At 42.0% G+C, this 22,397-nt stretch overlaps 1 protein-coding gene across 8 annotated transcripts in view; it reads right to left on the minus strand.

Annotated features, from left to right (window-relative positions):
• TSPAN18 (tetraspanin 18) overlaps window positions 1-22,397 on the minus strand; it is a 124,602-nt gene that overhangs the window by 38,541 nt on the left and 63,664 nt on the right. For 6 of the 8 annotated variants that reach the window (XM_037394008.1, XM_037394007.1, XM_037394009.1 and 3 more), the window contains exon 2: window positions 22,239-22,362. The exons of the other annotated variants lie outside the window; for them this stretch is intronic. The gene's annotated coding sequence lies outside the window, so the exon portion shown is untranslated. The remainder of the gene's footprint in view (window positions 1-22,238; window positions 22,363-22,397) is intronic. 8 annotated transcript variants of the gene reach the window in all.

The raw sequence follows: 22,397 nt of genomic DNA on the forward strand, positions 1-22,397 counted from the left end.
GTATCTTCACTCAGAGCATGTTTCATTTTCCCAAACGCACAACCAGACCATGGCCTGAGAGAGGCAGCTTTTGCTCTAAGAGAAGCCACATTTTTTCTAGCCAAAATAAAATGATGTATCATGGCTGTTCCCTTTACAGCATCAGTTTCTTTCCTATTGTATCTGAAGGCTTTACGAGCATTTTCACAGAAACTTTATAATGCAGGTTTTTTTCCTTTTTAAAGATGATGTGTCTATCCTTTTTGTTAACAGATCTAAACGTAGATACACCAGAAAAAACTTGTTCTTTCCCATGAACTGGAGCAAGCCATATTGCAGTAGGGGATTTTGCCACTTCAGCTAGGCAGGTAAGAGCTAAATTGGCAACCCTGCATAGCATAGAACAAGGTTCTTTATCATCTATCCACTTTAAACAATGTCCAGCAACAGCTCTGAAACCAATACAGCTTACTTTAAATCCCAGAGCAAAATACCATCAAAAGGCTTTATGTCCCACCAGTTTCCATACAGGCACTTAAAGCTTTACACAGCTATTAAAAAATACACACCTACAAATGAAAAATAAAAAAAGGAAAAAAGTCCATGTAGATCTGAGCTGTGAAAACATTACTTTACATATTAAATCAAGAAAGTAGTAGTATTAGTTAAAAAGCTAAACAGATTCTGTAGCCACCACAAAATAAAACAGGCATCTACAATAACACAATTGATAAACAGATAGAAACATCAAGAGAATAAACTAACAAGTGGCTAAATCAAAATCTACCAATCTTCCCGTAGCTCATCCTCTGGGTCAACATCAACAGAGACTGAATGCCCACCCCGCCCTAGAGTCTGAGCGTTTGTCCCAGCCCCAGAGTCTCGTCACCATCCACCTGCTCCACAGGTGTGAACAGTGGGCACCTCCATCAGCAACGGGCCCTTGGGCAGTTCCTGCAAACAGGCACATACGGGACTGGGCCAAGCACAGATGTCCTTATGCTTGGAATTGCTTCATGGAAAAGCAGAAAGCCACTGCAGCTGGAAAGCTGGTGGGATGCTGCTTCTGTGGCTCCAGCCAGCAAGCACCCTGGAACTACAGGTTGCAAGTAATAAGGTTGTGACTAAGCAGTATTCAAAGGGGCCCTGCGCTGTACTTGCATGGTAATAAGAGACGGTCGTGAGACCCCACCTGGAGTACTGCGTTCAGCTCTGGAGCCCCCAACAGAAGAAGGACACGGACCTGCTGGAGAGAGTCCAGAGAAGGGCTGTGAAGTTAGCCAGAGGGCTGGAGCACCATTTCTATGAAGACAGGCTGAGAGAGTTGGGATTCTTCAGCCTGGAGAAGAGAAGGGGCCCCAGGGAGACGTTACAGAAGCTTTCCAGCACCTAAAGAGGCTAACAAGAAAGCTGGAGAAGGATGTTTTACAAGGGCATGTAGTGATAGGACAAGGGGGAATGGCTTTAAGCTGAAAGAGGGTGGATTTAGATTAGATATTAGGAAGAAATTCTTGACTGTGAGGGTGCTGAGGCACTGGCACAGGTTGCCCAGAGAAGCTGTGGATGCCCCATCCCCGGCAGTGTTCAAGGCCAGGCTGGATGGGGCTTTGAGCAACCTGGTCTAGCAGAAGGTGTCCCTGCCCATGGTGGGGGAGTTGGAGCTAAATGATCTTTAAGATCCATTCCGCTACAAACCATCCTATGACTCTATGACCAGGCAACCCCATAACTATGTAAGAGATCATGGGCAGGGGCAAAAAACCCACACTTTTTGCCCAATACACCATCAGAGATCATCATGTATGTCCATGGCAAATGAAATGGTCCACAAGGTAGCACTGACACCACCCAAGGCAGGCTCAGGGCTCTTAAGGAAGGTTACAAGTTTCCAAGTCAGTCCTGAAAAGACACTTCCCATGAGGACATCGACCTGCTGGGCAGAGGTTAGTGGCAAGGACATGCTACCACATACAACAGCAGGTTAATGAGACAACCTGTAAATTTTGCAACCTCAGCTCTCCAGCAATGCTGGTTTTCAAAATAACGAAGATAGCTAATGAGTGCAAGCAAAAGGAACATCTTTTTTGTCTTTACAGCTTCAAACGATAGCATGGTGATAGGAACTTTAAAGACCCCAGATATTACATGACCTACACAAGAGCTCAGGCTCTGAGGTCTTTATCGCAAAGTGCCTGTTCAGAACAAAGCCAAGTCCTTCCAGCTCCTCTTAAGTGGCTCTACTAGCATTCATTAAAAGGACAGTAAAAGGGACAGCAAATGGTTTGCTAATAAAGTCTGATTCTGAGGTACGCTATGAATAGAGGAGAGGTAGCATAATTACACGAGTAAATGTAACTGAGGTCACTGCTGCATTGTTGTTTGCTCTTTAAGCAAGGATAGTGTAAGGTGGCCATAACTGGCAGGGGGTGAGGGGGTGGGGAAGGAGAAACTGTTCTGATTTTGCATAAGTGTGACTGCATGATTATAGGATGTTGGAGTTGTCTAAGAGGGAGCTACTGAATATTTAACCTTAGAAATGGAAGCTTGGTTGTCTCTTGCCCTGTTAATATCCGCGCATATCTTCCATTAACTCTAATTAGGGCTAACAGGGTGTTCACATAAGTATCTCCATAATTAATGTTAACTGGAGTTACGGGCAAATGATAGAAGATGAAATGCCAAGTTTCTTCTCCAGGGTTAAACACCCAGCAGCCTGTCTGCCTCTCGTATCCATTTCCCCCCATAACAGCTCACTAATCAATCACACACATCCCAGTCTTACACACTAAGTCTTGCAACAAGAGACAGGCACAGCCATAAGTAACAGCACATGCTGTTATTTATACAAAATATAAACAAAGAGACACAATACCTGACACATATTAGACTGGTCCACTTCTGTACACTCACTGCTGTCCGGATACCACAACAAGGTATAAAACAGCGCAGACTGACACATCCCATTTTCCTTCAGGATGCACAGGCTTCACAGAGGAACAACATTGTTTCTATTATATATTAAGATGTCACTTTCAATTAACAAACCAAAGAGCAAACAAGATTATAGCAACAACCTCAATTACCCTTATTAATGCCATTATGCCACCCTTACTTTATAGACTATACTATATCCCCAAATCAGACATTATTAACAAACCATTACATTTGTAAAAGAGAACAGTAAAATTACCTGCCATAACCACAACAGTAATAATAATGCACCTTCTATTGTGCTTCTGGCTCAAGCCCTGAGCTCTGCAGCGGTAGTTCATTCAAAAGCATTAGCAGACTGTCTACAGCCAGGGGTCATTTGCTAGCACAAAGTGTCTCACTCTTCTCTCTTACCCATCATAACTGGAGAATTTCCATCAAACTTGTGCAGTTCTGGAGCTGAGCAGGTTTATAAACTGCCTTTAGTTAGGAAAGCATTTATAAAGCCTCAGGGAACCAGGAGTACTCTGCCATTTCCCTCCTGAGATGCAGATATTATTTGTAGAAACCTTATGATGCCAAAGCCCTTGCTAGGGCTTCACAAAGGGATGAAAAGCACCAGAAGAGAAGTGATGGGGAGAGTCTGTGCAAGCAGCCAGATGGGGAAGATAGGAGCAGGACAAAGTCCTACTGGTGCTGGCCGTTGGAGCCAGATAAGGAGTTGCACTTGTGGAAAATTTGACTTACACATCTAAAACCTCCCTGCACCCTAATGCTAGCAGTCACTGGTCCTCATACATTGTGGGGCAGCTCTAGTCACAAAGCGTATGTGGGCATGAGTCCCACTGAAATTAATAGATGCTTTCTGTAAAGGATGAGAGAAAAAAAATCAATTTGTATATCGTTCAACTCACCTGTGCTGGCTTCATGTTACATTAAAGAAGAAACATCTCCCGGACTCATCTTAAATGAGAACTGGATGTGTTTTTGCTTTGCCATGTGAAAACAAACCTTTTTCACATGCTTTGTTTTCTGCCGTGGGGAAGTAGTGACTCAGGCAGGATGCTGAAGACTCAGTGGGATTTATTTTTCATCATGTTGAGGGGAGGGTGGTTTATCAGGCATGCGAGCTTATTAACACAGCTCCACTCAGAATAAGATTTTCAATAAACCATTTTGCCCCTGCATTTTTCCTCGTAAACTTATGAGCGGAGCATGGGGAGGTTACTGTTCAGGAAAGCAAGGAACAGGAAACACAGAAGGCACAGATCCGAGGTGTGCTGGCTGTCTGCAAAGGGGACAGAGCCAGCTACCCTTCTAACCTATAAACCCCTTTGCTATTCCCTTCTCAGACCCTTTTATTGTGGGGGAGGTTCTCACGCAGCTCCCACAATGGGCCCTGCTCTGGGCACCCCTGTGTTGCTTTTTTTGCCGCACTTGACTAAGTCTCCACACCACATCCCTCCTCTTCTGGTTCCACATTCCACCCAGACTCTTCTGAAGATATACCTGTGTCTTGAGTTGAAGCACCCACCTCCCTGCTGGATCCTGGGACCCCACAACTTTGTGAAAGATGAAAGTGTCTATAGGAGAGAAACCCTCCCCTTTTCTTGGACAGGTTTGATTTACCAGAGGTACTTTTCTGTATCCATACAGGTTTTCTCAGGAAAGGAAAATAGAATGTTCTTTCCCAGAGCTATAAGACCAGCAAAGGTTTTAGTTATAGTCAATCTGACCAAGCAGAGAACATTTCTTCCCAAATAATGACTTGACTTGCTTTTTGAATATATTTTGAATATTCACAATATACTATTTTTTACAATTACCTGAAGCAGTGGAAATATATTTAACAGCAACAGAACCAAGAATGACCAAAAGTCTGCATTACCTGTTACAACACTGGTCCCCTCTCTGCTCTGCTCATACTGTTGGCATTTAAAAATGCACAATGAAAAAGAAAATATAGCCAGTAAAAGTAACACTTGTAAAATTACATTTTAAAATCAGAACATTGTAGAGTAGCAGCTACAAAATGAGGTGAAACACTAAGCAGCGAGATGCCTAGACATTTTTATAGGAATTGGAATGAATGTCCAGTGAGTGTTCAAGGAAATCTGAGTTGATTGAAACTTCTGGTTACTCTATATTTTAGCTGGATGGCTCGTGCTGCTTCAGCGTCTTGCCAGCAGGCTGACAAGGATATTAAAATAGAGAGCAGGAGGGAATCAGCCAAGAATACTGAACAGTTTATAGAAGAATAGTTCATCTTTTCTTCATTATTAGTCAACCTGGCAAGGATGTTCTCTGGTTATGCTGGATATCCAGTTCATTTTATCCAGGGCTGTGCAAAACACAAACCTATACTGGCAATATAGGTGGATTAAAGGGATGGATCTTATCTGAAGGAAATTGCTTTCACTAGCTTTTTTTCTTTTTCCTCAGCACAAACAGAAATGGTAGAAAAAGGGTTGAACTGCAAATTTTTTTGTAAGACAGCTTAGCCAGAAGCTGAAAACATGAGCTCTGAGATTTTGTAACTTCTTGAAATCTCTTCATCTTTGGTATTCCTGCTGCCCAACTCACCTTTACAGCTTTACTTTTCTATTTAGCTAAAAAGAGACTGCCTTCCAGTACAAACTGTGAGCAAGTGGGATGTTGCACAGTGAAATCTCATGCTTATCTAGGGCTGTTGATATATGAACTACTGATACATGAACAGCTGCTTAGTCTCAGATACTACACAGAATAGAACTCTAACCCTCTGCAAAAGCAACTATCTGAACAGCATTTCTAGCTGCTGAGTCTGGGGGAACTACTCATCTATTTCCTATGGTTCTGCATGATGGAATATCATGGACTTTCTGAGAGTTGGTTGCATCTTCCAGATGAAGCCTGAATCTGTCAGCTGAGAATGTCTTTCAGTCTGGGGACAAAGGATTGTTCCTCATCCTATTGTAAGACTCAAAAACAAGCATGTTTTGTAATATTTCTGTGAATCCAGGACGGAACTTTTAATCAAAACAAGAGAGAAAGTTTTAACTAGCCAGAAGTATGGTCGATGGGGCATTATCCTCAGACACAAGATTAGGGCCAACATTCCTGGTCTTCTCAGTTCTCACCAGGGAACACAAGCAACCTAATTGTTAGGCTATTGCCCTAAAAATTTCACCAGGGTAAACCAAGGTGGTTCGTGGAGAATGCATCTTGTAGTGATAGCAATCTAGAACTTTTTTTACCTGTTTCTTTAATTAAAACTATGGCAGGGTTTAGATTTTTGGACCACAACAGAAGAGAATCTCACTAAAATTTTAAAATCTGACATCTGCTTCATGAGATAGATGAAGCAGAACACATCTTTTGCATATGCTCCTAACTTAAAGATGATGCAACATTTTACACAGATTAAAGTTCTTAGTCTTTCCAGTCTGGAAAGCAATGTTTTTCAGTGAAAGGCATCAGTGTTTTCCTTATGTCACTACTCAATGGGCTACTTGCAATTCCACTGCATACAGGTTAGGAAACCATTTGTGAACTTAGCATGAAAGAGAGTACTGTGGCAAACAGTATATAAAACAGCTAGCTAGATCTTAGCATCTTCCACTAACTAGCTGAATTCTAGCATCTTCCACTAACTAGCTATATTGTAACATCTTCCACAGAGTACTCCAACATTGAGAGATAGTCTCTAATAGCAATGCACTGATACAGCCATATTTTTAAGTGGCAGAACCAAAACCAGCTGCAGACCTACTGATATACCAGAAACAGCAGAAAACAGATCTACAGGGAGCATGAATACTATTTGCTCAGAAATTCCCACCAGGGTAATGGTAGAATTTTTTGTCCTGCCAGATCTACCTGTCTGTCTCTGGCAAAGCCCTGTTGCAGTGCTGTCCCGCTGCTGCCCCACTGCAATGGGGCAAGCGGTGGGGCACTGCGCTCAGGCTCTCCTACTGACCAGCCTCAGATCCCTTTGTAGGGAAAGTGCAAGTGACACTAAGCAGCACAGGCTGGCAAAGTTTAAGAACCAAAAGTAAGCACAGAAGTCATCCACGTCTAGAAGCCACAAAGTATTTTCTTTCTCTCTCTAAAATAAAAAAAAAAAACAAACCTGTTATAAACATCCTAAACACCCTCAAAGCTGCAGTGGCCAATAAATCAGATGTGTCACTTCCAGCAACTCATCTCTGGAGTTGGTTGCTACATAGCCATAATATATAAAGAGAATTTTCCTGATGATCCTCAAAGCCAAGATTCCTTTTGTTGGGTCATCTTTAAACAAGCAATCCTGTAAATTACAGTTGAATCTAAATTTAGCATTTATTCCTAATCATTTTCATCTGATTAGTGATAAGAGGGTGGGTTTGGTTCTGATAGGCTGATACACTGTCGTACTCACTTAAAAACGTAATTCTGTTAACTCTAAAAGTATGCATATGACATCACTACATTAACTCGTCATCATCATCATCATATAAATCACTCTGAAGGCAACCAAGACCTTATGTTTTCCAGGTAAATTGCTTCAAAACAACAACAATAAAAATCAATAATGGGCAAAAGAAGCTTCTACAATGTCATGAAAGACCAGCAGAAAGAACTAAGGTCATGCCCAAACACAGCTGCAACATCCCATCCCTTCCACATCACTCAGATAAGAGAGCATTTTCAATAAACCCACAGAAAAAAAAAAAAAGACTTATACATCTCTGATGTCCCACAGCTGGAGGGAAAGACAGCAGTCCACTGATCTTGTACCATTTCCCTTTCATTAGTTTTAAGTTTTGAATTTTGGATGGCGCTGAATCTAGAAAGTGGGGTTAATTGTTTAACCTCACAAAAATAATTATGCCTTTTTTGGCAATGCCTTTTAGCCTGTTTCACACTTCTAGTTTCCCAAAGGATTTGCAGCTCAGCACGCTGCTAAACTCTTTAGTGAATACTTTACCTATGGATTCACTAAATAAAAATCTGAGACCAGACTTCAAGCTTTTTATAGCTTTTGGATCGACCTGTTGTATATGCTGTGGAAAAAACCCTCCCAACAGTTCTTTGAAACAAAACTTAAAATCAGGTTCATATTTTAAATCCAGTGTTTCAATACTGCACATGTTCAATTCAACTCCTATCACACCACTTATTAACATAGGCTGGATAGGAGAGGAAGTGGTGTGGCATAGCTAACTCTGCTTTAGAACCCTTTCAAACAGTTGTTTCAACCAGAATTTGTTGCAGTTCCACAACTATTTGTCTTTCTGTATGTTGCGAGCTATGAGGTTTCTTTCCCAGCAAAGAGGCAGTTGAGTAGTGATGATTTTCCTGCTCTCAACAAAGCTGATCTTCAGCCCAGCCTTGACATTCATGCAGATCTCTCTACAGAGGTAAGAATCTCAATGTCCATTCTGGTCACTGTCTTTTAAAGCTCCTTCATGCTAATATAGTTCCCAAAAATGTTACTCTGCTCTTCATTTCAGCAGGAACCAGAATGCACACTCACTCCTCCCATCTACTTTTTCACTCCAGAAACTATACAGCCTCCTTTTGCCTGCTGTCTATACTGGGCGGGGGAGCAGAATCAGGGCAGAGAAAGTCGTATGTTTTGACTTTTAAACAGAAAAATTTATATGGTGTACAGTGCTTAACCCAACAGGTCAGAGGCATATTAATACTAAAAACTGATCAAAACAGCATTTTGTTGACACCCCTAGTTAGCGTGTACTTGGTTTACCTCAACAAATGAGCTGGTAAAACACCTAGCAAAGCTTTTTTATGGAGATAGGGACAAGAGAGGAATAAACAGGTTTTATGACAAAAACCCTGTACCAGTCTATAGCAATTTTAGATCTAACTTCGCCTTCATTAGGAAAGAGAAGGGCTTGTCCTTTCTGCTTACAGCAGATACTAAGCTTCTGTGAATAGTGCTATTTGGTGACAATCAGTGGCTTTGTGTGCATATTTTCATACATATATATGTATGTATATTTATAGACACACAGAGCCAAGACAAAGCGGATTCTAACCCTCAGCCTGGCCTTTCAACAGTCACCTCACAAGGAGTCTCACTGAGCTGCATCTTTCATCCTCTGCCGTTCTTCATACATGTGTAAATAGAAATACAAAGGTGTGAACTACAACATCAGAACAATACGCTTGTGCCATCGATCGCTTTGCACTCATTCTGCAGAGATGCAAATACCTTCATAAATAGTATTTTCTAAAGACCTAGGAAAAATTGCTCCAAGTTTCCTGACCCTCTACTGTCTGTCTTGAAACCCTCCAGGTTTTCAGTCTTCCAACAGTTTTGTTTCTAATATTAGCTAAAAGTTCGGTGCTGACCTCCTTCAGCAACGAAGATGAGCCAATCTTCATGTAGAACAAACTTGGTCCATCATTGAGCTCCATATCACAGAGGTTATGATAATGTGTTTTTAGAAACACAACATGGAACTTATTTAAAAGCAAACTCTGCACCTAGTACGGTCAGTGGAAAGGTGCCTCGGTGTTAATTTCTCCCTCACTGCATTATACTCATTTGTTTTCTTATCTTATATTAGTTGAGTGTACACGTTCTTGGATCAGATAGTATTTCTGTCATGCAAATGTACAGAGCTTTGAACAAGAGGATCCTGGCTCATTATTAGAGATCTTGCATCCTATCTCAATCTCAAGTTTAATTACCATTATTTTACTAATGCTACTGACACTGTTCCCAAGCACTGTTTGAAACGGCACAGTCATTGGCATATACAGCAAAACCCATAGCATTACAATAGGAACTATTCAAATTTAAAGTAACTGAACTTAACAATTCCTTTTAACTGATCCTAGTTTGTAAAGTTCATAGACATTTACACATGTCCAATCAACAGGGCGTCCAACTAATGATCTTCCATGTGCTCAGCAAAGGAGAGAGGAGAAAGTTCTTGTAGTACTGTTAGTGTTGTCCTATCTGAGCACAGGAATAATGCATGACTTGGGCAATCACTGTCACCAAGCAGTGATGTATATGAAGCGCAAAGAGCATTTTCATGTTTAAGAGGAAATACTTTATTTTAAATATTCAACAGCCTTCTTCATATTGTTCTCCCAGGGTCTTAGCCAGGGGGAAGGCAGCTTACAGGCTCTGATGTCATGTTGCCAGGATGGCTACTTGTCAGCAGTTGTAGTGTGAGCAACAGCAGGAGGCTCAGAACAAGCATGTGAAATAAAATGCTTATTCAAGAGACAGCACAATGGCTGGTTTTCTAAGTGGCATGAAGCGCTTCACCCTGCAGGAGCCCTCAGATCTCTGCGCTGAGCAGCTGGGTTGCACTTTTCTCCTATCAATAATAATGATAAATAATAATAATAACAGCAAAGTAAAAGGAAACTCTGAGCTTACAAGCTGCATCAGTTGGACTAAAAGCTCCTGCCTCCGAGCCTACAGGGCTTAATTCCCCCAGCTCTCCCTCCGCAGCCCCCTGCTTTGGGTGGGGGACTGGGATGCAGGGCTGCCCTGTATCCAGGCAACGGGCATCGCTGAGGCTCTGCAAACCTCTGCAATGCACAGGGGGACCGGCTGGGGCAGGTACCCCCCCCACACACACACACACACTGGCCTTCACAGAGTGCCTGAGAGAAGGAGCTTTTCTAATTGTAAAGCATAAGGGCAGAGAGTAAGGCAACGTCTCTACTGGCTGACAACAAAAGCACATTCCCAGATCTACTTGGGCTGTGTGTTTTCCTGTAACTGCTCACTGGGAAGGCACCGGGGACAGCTGGCCAAACTTACTGTGACTTCCTTATATTTCTCAGAGCTGTGTATGCTCCCACCTAGTTCTACCTCCTCCCACTGCAGGAAATTTCCAAACTTACTAGCCACCTATAGGTAGCAGTCGCAATTCCTGGAGCTGTGTTTTGGCCAGGCACAGCCTACCAGTGTCATGATTAATGGATATGCACACACATCGCCAGGCTTCAAAGACAGTCTGTAGCAGAAAAGGTCAGTTGAGAGCAAATGATCCATTAAATCTTACACTCACAAAGGGAAGAGGTTCTTCATCAGTAAGGGGATAAACTTCTAGTGCCAAAGAGGGGAGTGGGAGTATTACCAACTTCAGTGACATTCAGATTTCAGTCATGGTGCTTTGGGCAGGTTTACGTGCCCTGTTCCACTCCCCTCCCCTCCCTGTTCATGATGCCCTGTTCCACTCCCCTCCCCTGTACAGCTGATGTTGGCAGAGATTGGGATGGTCTTACTTTAGTGAGGTTCAGTATTTGAGGGAAGACCAAAGAACACCATGAACTAAGAAAGTTACAGACAAGAGCTAAAAACCACACAAACCTGGTCCCTGAGCATCTTCAATTCACCGATGATCTACAGGCCACTGGCATTCAAAACAACTGCAGAGGATAAAGTTATCTGACAGAGGACTGGAACTATAATCACAGAGCTTCTGTAGTGCTAGCTGCCTCCCAGACAATTGTTGGAGCTGCCATACGGACATTATACAATTGCAGATATATGGGGAAGAATGACCATGAACAGAAGAAATAAATGTATGACAAATTGCTGCATTAAGATGCTCTGATTCAAACCAGACCTAATTCAAAGAAGCCCTGTGTCTAGTTTGAAAAAGATGTCACAATGGCCCTTTCCCACCTTATTTGATGCTGTGTCAGCATTTGAGCATCTTAGCCATAAACATTATTCAAGATACAATGCTCTACAGAAAACACAACAGATAGTCTAACCTTCCTCATTGTCACAGTACTGATACACTATCCAGTTGGGATTTTTTTGCTTTCATTCACCATGACTAGAAACATTAAACAAACACTACCTAGGGGTGCATGAAATGCAAAAATCAGGAGCACTCTTTGGAGCTTGGGAATGCTCATGCCTCCTGCTGTAACCTCAGCTCCCTGCCCGTGCCTTCCCTCCTCTCTTAACAATTTGTACAGCCTTGCTGCCTTGCCAAAGAGCTTCTTTTCCTTCTAGTAGTGACAGCTGTTGTCGTAGGAGACTGCACAGTATAAAGTTACTCATTAAGAGAGGTTAAAGAACTACCTCCCTGGAATATAGTGTCACCTCCAGTTGAACTCTGGGGGAAAAGAAGTACAGTCCTTTGCTCCTTTGTGAGCAATGACATGGAACATCAGAAGGGACTGGCCAATGTGCGCATTATACAGGTGTCCTCAAGGCGATTAATTCATAGCATCCAATTCCCACTACTGCTGCAAAGGGCAGCTCTAGTAGCAGAAGGCCAGTTCCTACATACAGAGTGTGTACTCCCCAGCCAACTACACCAATTTTACAACAATCTGTGCAAATCGATCCTTCATTCAGAAATTAAAACCAAAATGAACCGCACTGCAAGACATGACAGAGCAGCTCTGATAGAGAAGAAACCCAGAGCAATGCTGATTGATTATTCCCAGAATGCCTTTCCCAGAAGCATTAATGAAGTACGTGCCTGGGACAGCAGCCCTGAGCAGTGCATGGAAACATCTGAAAAGCTTGCTGAGCCCTCCACTGAACCCACAGACCTCCCTGCCTGATGAGCATATCTAAAACAGTTCTGCAGAGTACTACAGCCTAGGTCTTTACTAAAAACATTCCCTTCCTGCATCTCCTCCCCTTTAAATCAAAGCTCAAATCCCAAATCTGGGGGCACCTCCGATATGTGTATAATGGTATCCATCCAAAATTCCTCAGTAATAGCATCACCTGGGATCGGGAGAAGCAAGCTACTCATTAGGGAAGGCATCATATGAGAGATACAGGCAGGAGAGGCAAAATATAACCAATATGCTTTGGAGGTTTCAAACAGAGCCCACTGCTGGTGCTGAGGGCAGTTATTTTAATCCTCAGCTGCAAGTCACTGGGATACAATAAGAGAATTAGCAAAGAAAATATTTAATGATAACTATGAGCACCCATGCTTTATTCCTTGACTTGCAGCTGAGAGTATTCAGTAGCTCAGAGGTGGATGGGAAAGCAAGAAAAGCTATGGCAAGCAGGCTACCTGCAACTGCGAGTGACAAAAGCAACTCGGCAGAAGCAAGAGTAATGCTCTAATGGTCATTCTCCTGCCAGACAAACCACAAACTCCTCCAGTGATGGGGCACAAACAAATTTTATATTAGCAAAACCCAAGAAAAATTACTCTGCATCAGTATTATCAGAAAGAACATAGCTAGATGATCAACAGATTTTGTTGTTTGGGTGACAAACCAAACCAAACCAACAACAAAAAAAAAAAAAAAGCAGAGGAATTGCTTCAGTTTGAACTGGAAGATTTTTCTTCTGAAAGAAAACAATACAAAGGTATTTCTTCACATCAGCTCTCCAAAGTTTTGTTCAATCTAAGATGAAACTTTATTCTTTTCTATTTTCTAACTAAAAAAACCCAAACCAAAACAAACCACAACACCCTCCCCTAAACCACCACACCAAACAAACCAAGACCTCTTTTTATAAAATGTTTGGATCAATTTTTAATAGGAAAATGTGGTTTTCATTTTTAAATGTTGAAATCATCAACTTTGGCGTTTCTAAAAAACATGTTTAATTAAAAAATCTGTAAATATTTTGATGTTTACAAATACATATGTAACCCTTTTTTTGACTGAAACTATTTGCTTAATTTCAACTTGAATTTATGAAGATTTATGGTCTCTGTCAAGATTTTGGAAAAAGGTTTGTGTAATTTCTGCCTTTTGTATAAATGATCTAGCACAGAGATGTGATTCACAGACTTGATACACACAGCTGATTTTCTATCCCTAGGAGAAGAAACATCAGGTCACTACACTTTCCATCAATTACGATTACTCTTGGTCAATATAAAAAACATATAGCAAAAGACCAAGATCTCAAGCAGCTAAGGCAGCACTTTTAGCTTTGTACACCTAATACTCAGGACTACTGAGTACCCCTAGGGATTTATATTGCTAGTCCTAAACGTCTAGATTCCAGTTTACACTTACGTCTAGCTAGTCTGAAGTTTTCCAAATGAGTCATATCTAACTGTATCTTAAAAAACCCACAAAATAACAACAACAAAAATTTCGTTACTCCTTTTTAAAAGCCACCATCACTTACCCACTTTTCCTAAGAAAACTTGTTGAGTATACTCAACTTCAACCACTGTGTGGTCATACTGAGTCACTAGGAGGATCAGAGCTTTGCTGTACTGATCTTCAGGTATTTTAAATGACCATAAATTGTATTCATGTAAATAGCCTGAACGTACAGTCTTTATTTTGAACACTGGATTTTGGCAGAAGGAGATGGAATAGTGGAATGCCAACTCCTGGTTCCAATCAGTTCAGTGAGAGTTTGGCCTTCAGTGCTGCTACCAGATAACATGCAAAATTGGGAGATGGAAAGGGAAATGGAAACACAAAGGCAGTTCTGGCAAGTGATCCCACTTTCCAGTAACGTGATCTATACACTAAGCCAACTCAACTAACAAGCCAATAACTTGCGATAAACTTATAACTTCATTGTGAGATCTGAACACTTAAGCATGGGAAAAAAAGGACAAACTGATTGCTTTCCATCTTGTTGACTGAATACTTGTGGGAGAAATAAATTAAAAATTAGGATATTATTTTTAGCCTCCTTGGAATGTATTCTTGGATGTACTTTGCAGCCACAAAGGTCATGAATGGTCCAGCTCAGTCTGAAGAGTAACTGACAAATTCTACCTCAACATACATGTCATCTGTATTGCACTGGGTGTCTGTCTGCCTGTCTCTAGCATCAGCAAGGGCTACCCTGACAGCAGGCAGAAATGGCCAAGCCAAATAAACACCCCTACTGCAGAACAAGGGGAAACCAGTGGGTCAGGTAGCTGTAAACTAATATCCTGCCATCAACAGTCACCAGGGAAAGCTGCCAGAAACAGTTTGAGATGGCAATTACAGAGAGCCAGTTCCCAGGAAAAGCTCCCTCCTGCCCTCCTGAGCTGAGGGGCTGGCTCGTGCCATGCAGCAGGCAGTGACTGAGCCTGTTACAGCTCCAACATACTTTAAAACTTCCAGCCAGCGCTACAGTCCATCTGAAAATTAGCACCTGGTGAGTGTTGGGGATTTGAAAATAAACCTTCCACAAATTACTAAAAAAGGAAGTTTATGTTGCTTAAACATACTTCTTTGGAATTTATTTATTTTTGCACATGCTGCTAGGGAGGCTGGTCCACTCACACATGTGATGTGCTTCACTTTTCCAGAAAAGTAACAGCTGCAGACAGTGCTGGTCAGCTCAAGACTTCCACGAGCTGGACACTGAAGCTAAAATACAGGCAGAGCCCTGCCATTATATCCCCCATGTCATCTCGTCACAAAACGTTATGTCTACCTTACAGTTCCTGCCACACAGCACCAAGTGTCCAGCACAAGCATGTCCAAGGCTGTTCAATCCCTAGTTTCTTATCTACCAGTACTGTCAACAAATGTACTGTCTGCCAAGGATGCACCTCACATCCACTAGAAGCTAACTGGAGAATGAGTCATTTCACAAAGGACAAATCAGCCATTAGATTATCATGATCTTCACTGTCCACAAGCCTGTCCAGGAGCTGACCTACATGTAAGCTACTCTCAAGCAAAAGAGCTCTCAAGATTTTGCATTAAATAAACACAGCAATACAAGCAAGAAATCTCAGCTTTTAAAAAAAGGTCAGGGCATTCAAGAGTAATAATAACCCTTCTTATATTCTGCAAGTTTAAAATTCAAGTGTTTTTCAACTTATTTTTTTAATTCAAGACATACTGACATTTTTTGATGGGCAGTTTTTTACATGAACCTAATTTCTGGATTACCTCTTTCCTTTTTTTCTTCCCTTCCCCATTTGTGCTTTATCACAGAAAGGAGGAGCAATAGGAGGAGGAAAAAAAAAAAAAAAAAAAAAAGCTAAACCCTCCAGAATGAAAACTTCTTCATCTTCAGGTTTCCCTGAAAAGGAATGCAAAGTTTCTACAAAAGACGGTTTCTACACAAAATAAAATACTTCTGTCACCTTTTTCTACAAGACAAAACTTACCAGCTGTATTACTGTCCTCATACAGATGGGGAAGGCAGGCAGACAGGAATCAAGCTACTTCACGCTGTCAAAATGCAGGCTAGGCACAGAGCTAGTAATTGAATGCAAAACTCTCCAAACCCACTTCACTACTTATAGGGTAATACTATTCCTTATTACTGATTTTAACAGTTATCGCCTTTCACTGATCCCAGCTTTTACTCATAAGCTTCAAGGAAAAAAAGCTTCACATACACACACATATACCCCTCATACATCTGCTTCCCCAGAAATCTCTACAGTGAGAGAATAGCTCTGGCAGCTCTTAAACTAAGTCCCCAGCTTCACTCAATATTTTTTAAAATTCACAAATCAAAAGCAAATGTACTTCTGTAGGTCTCACAATAAGCGATGCAAAGCCTTTGCTGCCATTCTGAGTGATACCGTATCTCAGCTGCTCCACCCAAGGCTAAGCGCAGCGATGAAAGGCAGATTTGCTTTCCTGCCCTGTCAAATCAGGTAAACCCCATTTTCCCTTGACAAAGCACTTTACCCATGATATAGTCAGTCAAAAAAAGATTTAAATTACCACTGGCATTAGAACTCCGTGACAGGAACTAACAGATATATTTTTCTAATGACAGTTTGTTTCCTCCTCCTTCATTATCATTTACAAGTCACACGAGCTCCCGACTCCATAGGAAAACGCACACAGCCAAAACCGGTCCTCACGGTTAACATCAGAAGCCCCAGCTCCAAGTCTCTGGGGCAATACCTCTCCGAAAGAAGGTCAGTCAGCCTCTGGCAGAGTCAGCTGTAGACGCTGGAGCCCTCTGGCTATTTGTGTCACCTCTAGACCCTTAAGAGACAGAAGTGGTAAACACGTGCCACATTGTCAGCAGCCACTTACAGCCTGACACGTTACCTTACAGCACCTTCAACAGCAGAAATTAAGAGCTGAAACCTCCTGCTGCCGCAGCCAAGGTCCCAAGCAGTGCTCCTCAGGGCCAGAGGCTCGCAGCTGGCCGGGCACGCTTAGAGCAAGACTGAAAGGGGCAATGTGACCATGTTCCCAGTACCTCTGGATGCATCGCTGACCTGACACTCACCCTTTACGCTTGTCTTTCACTTATAAGCACGCATACAACACACATATCGTTGTTGGCCATGACAGTTATCAGGCCAGTTATAAATGCAAGCAGACTGTAACCAGGACGCGATGCGTAGGAGTTTGCAGAGAGCTTGAAACAATAGCTGAGGTGAGGAGCGTCCCATTTATCTGCACAATGTTAACTCAGATGTCCAACAACAGCCATGTACATGTCAACAGTCATTAGCCGCTTCACTAGTAATTTGAGAACCGAGCACATGGGGCATCGTGTCTCACACTGCCTGCTGTGAGTGATACCTCCTCTTAATACCACAGCAGACAGCATTTGGGAGGCACCAAATCACCTTTCATGAAGCAAAAGCTACATAAGGACATTCCCCTGCCATACTGATACAAACTCAAGCATCTCAGTAAAGCCCAGGAGGCTTCCACAATTGTATCTCTAGTATAAGCACAGTTTATTGTACCGGAAGATTCTCTTGGAGACTCATTCTGAAGAGATGCAAGAGTAGCACAGCTTCTTCAAACAATTTAACTCATAGCCTAAAGAAAAATTAAAGAAAACTAGAACTTTCTCAATATGATATCTGCTTCCTTTGGTCAATGCAGACTCCATTTCCAGGCTTTTACAAAAAATACTGAGCCTTTAAAAAGCCCTTACTCCATTTTCACAAAATTGCAATTTCTTTACAAGTTGTCCAATTACTCAACATGTTGAAAAGCAAAAAGCGTGTATTGCCAATGCATACACAGGTATAATAATAATAACAATATCAAACCATTACTTTTCTGAAAAAAATAATGTTCATAGAAAGTATTCTCCTTGTTTATACTCCCATGATCACACCTCAGCATAACAGAGATTGAGTGTTATGACATGACTGTGGCAAATGAACCCAAAAATTTGTTGCTGCTATTTCTGAGGAGTGGGGTTTTGTCTGCTTTTATTTTTAAGAACTCTGCAACACTACCAGTCACCGAACAGATTTTTATAGGAATCGACAGGGTATCACAGGGAGTCAGAAGCGATGGCAAGCATAGGGAGCGTCACTGAAGACTGTATCCCAATTACTGATACCAGAGTGCCCAACTCTTACGTGCACACACACAAGCAGACGCTCACTCCCCTCCAAGAGCTGGCTGTGTTCCCAGCTCCCAGACCTATGCTTTTCCCACTCTAGACTCTGCCTCTGCTTTCTGGAGCCAGGAGATTGAGCCTTATTTATGCTCATGTTGCTCCGGCTGTTCCTTTGCACAAGTCACTGAGTGGATTTCTTTGGAGTTCAGACTTATTTCCAAGAAGTGGGCAGTTTCTGTTCATCAAGTGATGGCTGCAACACAAAACAAAAATGAAACCTCAGGGACATTTTCAGTCCTTTTCCTGAGCTGGCGCATGTTCTGACCCAAGCCCGCTGCCTGCAGAAGCATCTCAGCCTCTAAAGTATCGCTGCATGCAGCCTTGCTTCCTACAGGCTCAAATGTTACAGCTGCCTTTGGGGATAATGGAGCTATGGTCATCCCCAGCAGTGGACTTGGACATCAAGCAGAGCAGAGGAAGCTGGTAGCCCAAACTGGTGCACATCACTCAGCACATCAGCAGGAATGAACAAAGCACAAAAGGGGAGCAGGAGGTTCAGGTTTGTGCAGCCCCATGTCCTCATCTAACACAGCAAAATGAGGATTAGTGCCATTTCACAAACCACGTCTTCAGGCAATGGGGAGGAACAGAAGCCCCAGTTCAGCAGTACTGTTTTTGTCCCAGTTCTCAACCACAAATCATAAAATTCTGGTGGAGATTTTCACCTAAAACTTTCAAGCACTGAAACGGGGACAATTTGGAGGGGAGCACCTTGGGAGCAAAAGGCAGGATCCCCCTGTAAGAGTCCAAGTGTCCTTGCATCAGGACTGGAGGCATACACTGATTAAATGGTAGGTTGTGAATGAAGAGCAACACAGAGGGACACACTGTTCTTTAGGAAAGATTTGTTCACTGAACGTTGGAACAGGCTGCCCAGGGAGGTGGTGAAATCACCATCCCTGGAAGAGTTCAAAATGTGTAGATGCGGTGCTTAGGGACATGATTTAGTGATGGACTTGGCAGTCCTGGGTTAACAGTTGGATGTGATAATCTTGAAGGTCTTTTCCAACCTAAATGATTCTATGTTTCTGTAATTCCATGCCTCTGCACCACTGCCTGAGCATCTACTTAAGCAAGAAAAAACAAAAGGCGAGGAGGATTATTACTGAGTTCAAGATGTGGGAAAATGCAGATCAACATCCTCTGCTCCTATCACAGTAGCTGAACCTCATTTGCTATTGCTGCTTTGCCTAATCACCTAAACCGTAGCAAAAGAGCCAAAGCAAATTCTTTTGCACAGACCAAGACTGTATACATGCATACCATAGGCTACCACCCTCCTTTTGCCTAGAGCTTCCACAAAAGCCAAAACAATTTTCAGCAAGGAAAAAAAAGGCAACTGTAAAAAATCAATTTTTTGAAAGAATGTAGGATGATGCCATTTTCCTAATATGGCAACTAGTATCCCATGTGGAGTCTCAAACAATAGCCAGACTGGCAGGGGATGCAGTAAGAAGATGACTTGGGGGGGGGTGGGGGGGGTGGGTGGAAGAATATATATATATGTGTGTGTGTATATATACATATATATATATATTCATTCATTCCCTGCAGGCCCTCAGCCTCCATTTCATCTTGGATTTCTTTGTGACTGCACTGAAAGGGGTCAATAGCTCTCTGCTTGAAAAATGCAGCTTTTGAAAGGACAAAAAAAAAAAAAAAAGCAAGCCAAAAGCAAGACCAGCTTCCAGGGAAAAGGATAAAACAGAGGAGAAACATACCCATCTGCCTTGGGTTTACTGACACTTCCACTGGAATAAAGCTTGACTGGCAAAGCAGGGACAGGGAACATAACCTGCAGATGATCTCAAGTGCTACGGATCATTACACCTTGCTTCAGTCACCACCTCCCCATCCTTTAAAGTACCCTACAAACCCACATGAAGCAGCCAGGCACCATGCTAGAAAAGAATTTCAACCAATTAAAAACAATGGGCAAATTAGCACCAGACTCATTGAACACATCAAAGCTTTGCAACTCAATCAGCGTTTAAGAAATTCTGATCTGAAAAACACAGGCAATCTAGTCAATTTTAATATGCTTAATTAACTTATCTTGATAATGGAACACTGGACCAGTGGCTAGGTTTACATTTAGGCTTTCTATTTGACGAAATGCTCCGGGAAAGCTATGGCATGTTAGAGTCAGGGATTTACTGGGAGGGAGGAGGAACAGGGTTATAACCTTCTCCTTTAGTGCCATCAGACGTGGCCCATGTGGAAGGCTGGCACATGCAGTTTTTCAGGACTCCTGGCCCCGCTTCACATTGCGGTCTCATTCAAAAATCCAACAGCAATTATACTGTAGTCACTTTCTGTATTAGGAAGCATTTTTTAATTCATTTTGGAAATGGATAAATCCAAGTGTCAATACAAAGAGTCTTTAAAAAACAGCTGTTGCTGTAGTCTCCAGGTACAAACAGGTTGAAACTCCATCCATGTGTTTTAGAAACCGATTAACAGTTCTCATTACCAAAACTGTTCCAAATTCGAGGAGCAAAACAGAAGGAAGCTGTACTGTGTTAAGTGGAGACACACTAAATAATCATAGACTGATAAAATCATTTAGGTTGGAAAAGACCTTTGAGATCATAAAGTCTAACTGTTAACCCAGGACTGCCAAGTCCACCTCCAAACCACATCCGTAAGCGTTGCATCTACCTGTTTTTTGAATGTTTCCAATGATGGTGACTCCACCACCTCCCTGGACAGCCTGTTCCAATGCTTGACCACCCTTTCAGTGAAGAATTTTTCCCTAATATCCAATCTAAACCTCCTCTGGCACAGTTTGAGACCAGATATGATTTTCCTGCTCCATTTTTTTTTTTGTCTTTATATTCAACTGGTTATTTGACTGGAGCCTTCCAGTAAACATCAGCAGAAGCCCATAACATTCATCTAAGACAAGCCTGAAATTCACAGATGGAAAGGTGCAGTGGTACCTCCAGCAGCACCATGCACAGCAAAAAGCTACTTCATACAGTTCCTACCAAACTGTCTGAAAAAAAAAAATCAAAAATGAGGCCAGAGAATGCTGCAGAAAGTAAATTGCCTCTGAGAGACTCTAGCACAAACAGCATGTACCTTTGCATTTCACTTCAGTTTCTAATCATGCTATCTTTCTCACAGGCATTCAAATACATTAGTCTGTGCCTTATCAGATCCTGAATTAGGACTGTAGAAAGTTCAGAGATGCTTATGGGGCTGTAATGAGTACTGACAGATAAGCCACACTCATGCATACATGCTTGCAACTGATGTCTGGTTTAACACAATGCAGCCCTAAGCCTTCATAATACAGCATAGGAAACAGAATCCTCCCATCGCCTACTACTAATTGCATCTGCAGTGGTCAGGGGTTGAAAAAGAAGTAAGCAGATTAATTCTATTAGACCGTGCAATAGTATCCCAAGGGGACAAGGGAAAATCCCGTCATTTAAAACAGGACTGGTAGAAGCTGCTGGGAACGATGTTACATACTAGTAAGGGATTAAGGGTTTGGACTAAAGGGCCTCATCTTTTCTAGATCTGGTTTCCATGAGGCATAGCAATTAGAACTGCAAGGCTTTTCTGTTTGTTGGTTTTTGGTTTTTTTCCACTTTTGGATGACCTGAAACATCTTGTCCAGTTGAAAACTAAATGATTAAATTAATTTCTTACTTAATCCCTTCCCCCTAACAAATACTACTTTATTCCTTTTCTTCAAAAAATTTGTTTAAATTAAGGTAATTTTCAATATAAAATTATTTTAGAACACGAGGTTTAAGTATTGTTTTATTAATACATCACATGTAACGTTTTTCTTCTTTCAGCATACTCCTCCCACACTTTTAGCCTATATTTATCTCAATCACATGAACAGTCTTGACCCTCCAAAAGTACATTTTTGCTGGAAAACATTCCCTGTGCCGAAAATACAATACAAGGTTTCACCCTTTCATTGCAGGCAGAGGCAACAAAGCCCCCCTTGAGCCAAATGAATTGAAAAAATCCTCTGCTCAGCCCACTGCGGCATGCCCTGAGCCCAGCAGCAGCTGAGCCTGAGCATTAGGAGCACCGTCTGCCTTACCTGCGTGCTGCTTTGAGGGGACAGGCCTTCAGAGAAATACTTGTTCTCAAGAAGTCAGGTCGTACTAAACATCAGTCAGGATCCTTGCTTCAGGTCCCTAGCACCGTGATCCAGGCTGGTCAACCTGTCAGAAACAGCAATGAAAAATACCTGACTCGT

Source organism: Falco rusticolus, chromosome 7 (genome assembly GCF_015220075.1).
Source record: "Falco rusticolus isolate bFalRus1 chromosome 7, bFalRus1.pri, whole genome shotgun sequence".
Classification (NCBI taxonomy): domain Eukaryota; kingdom Metazoa; phylum Chordata; class Aves; order Falconiformes; family Falconidae; genus Falco; species Falco rusticolus.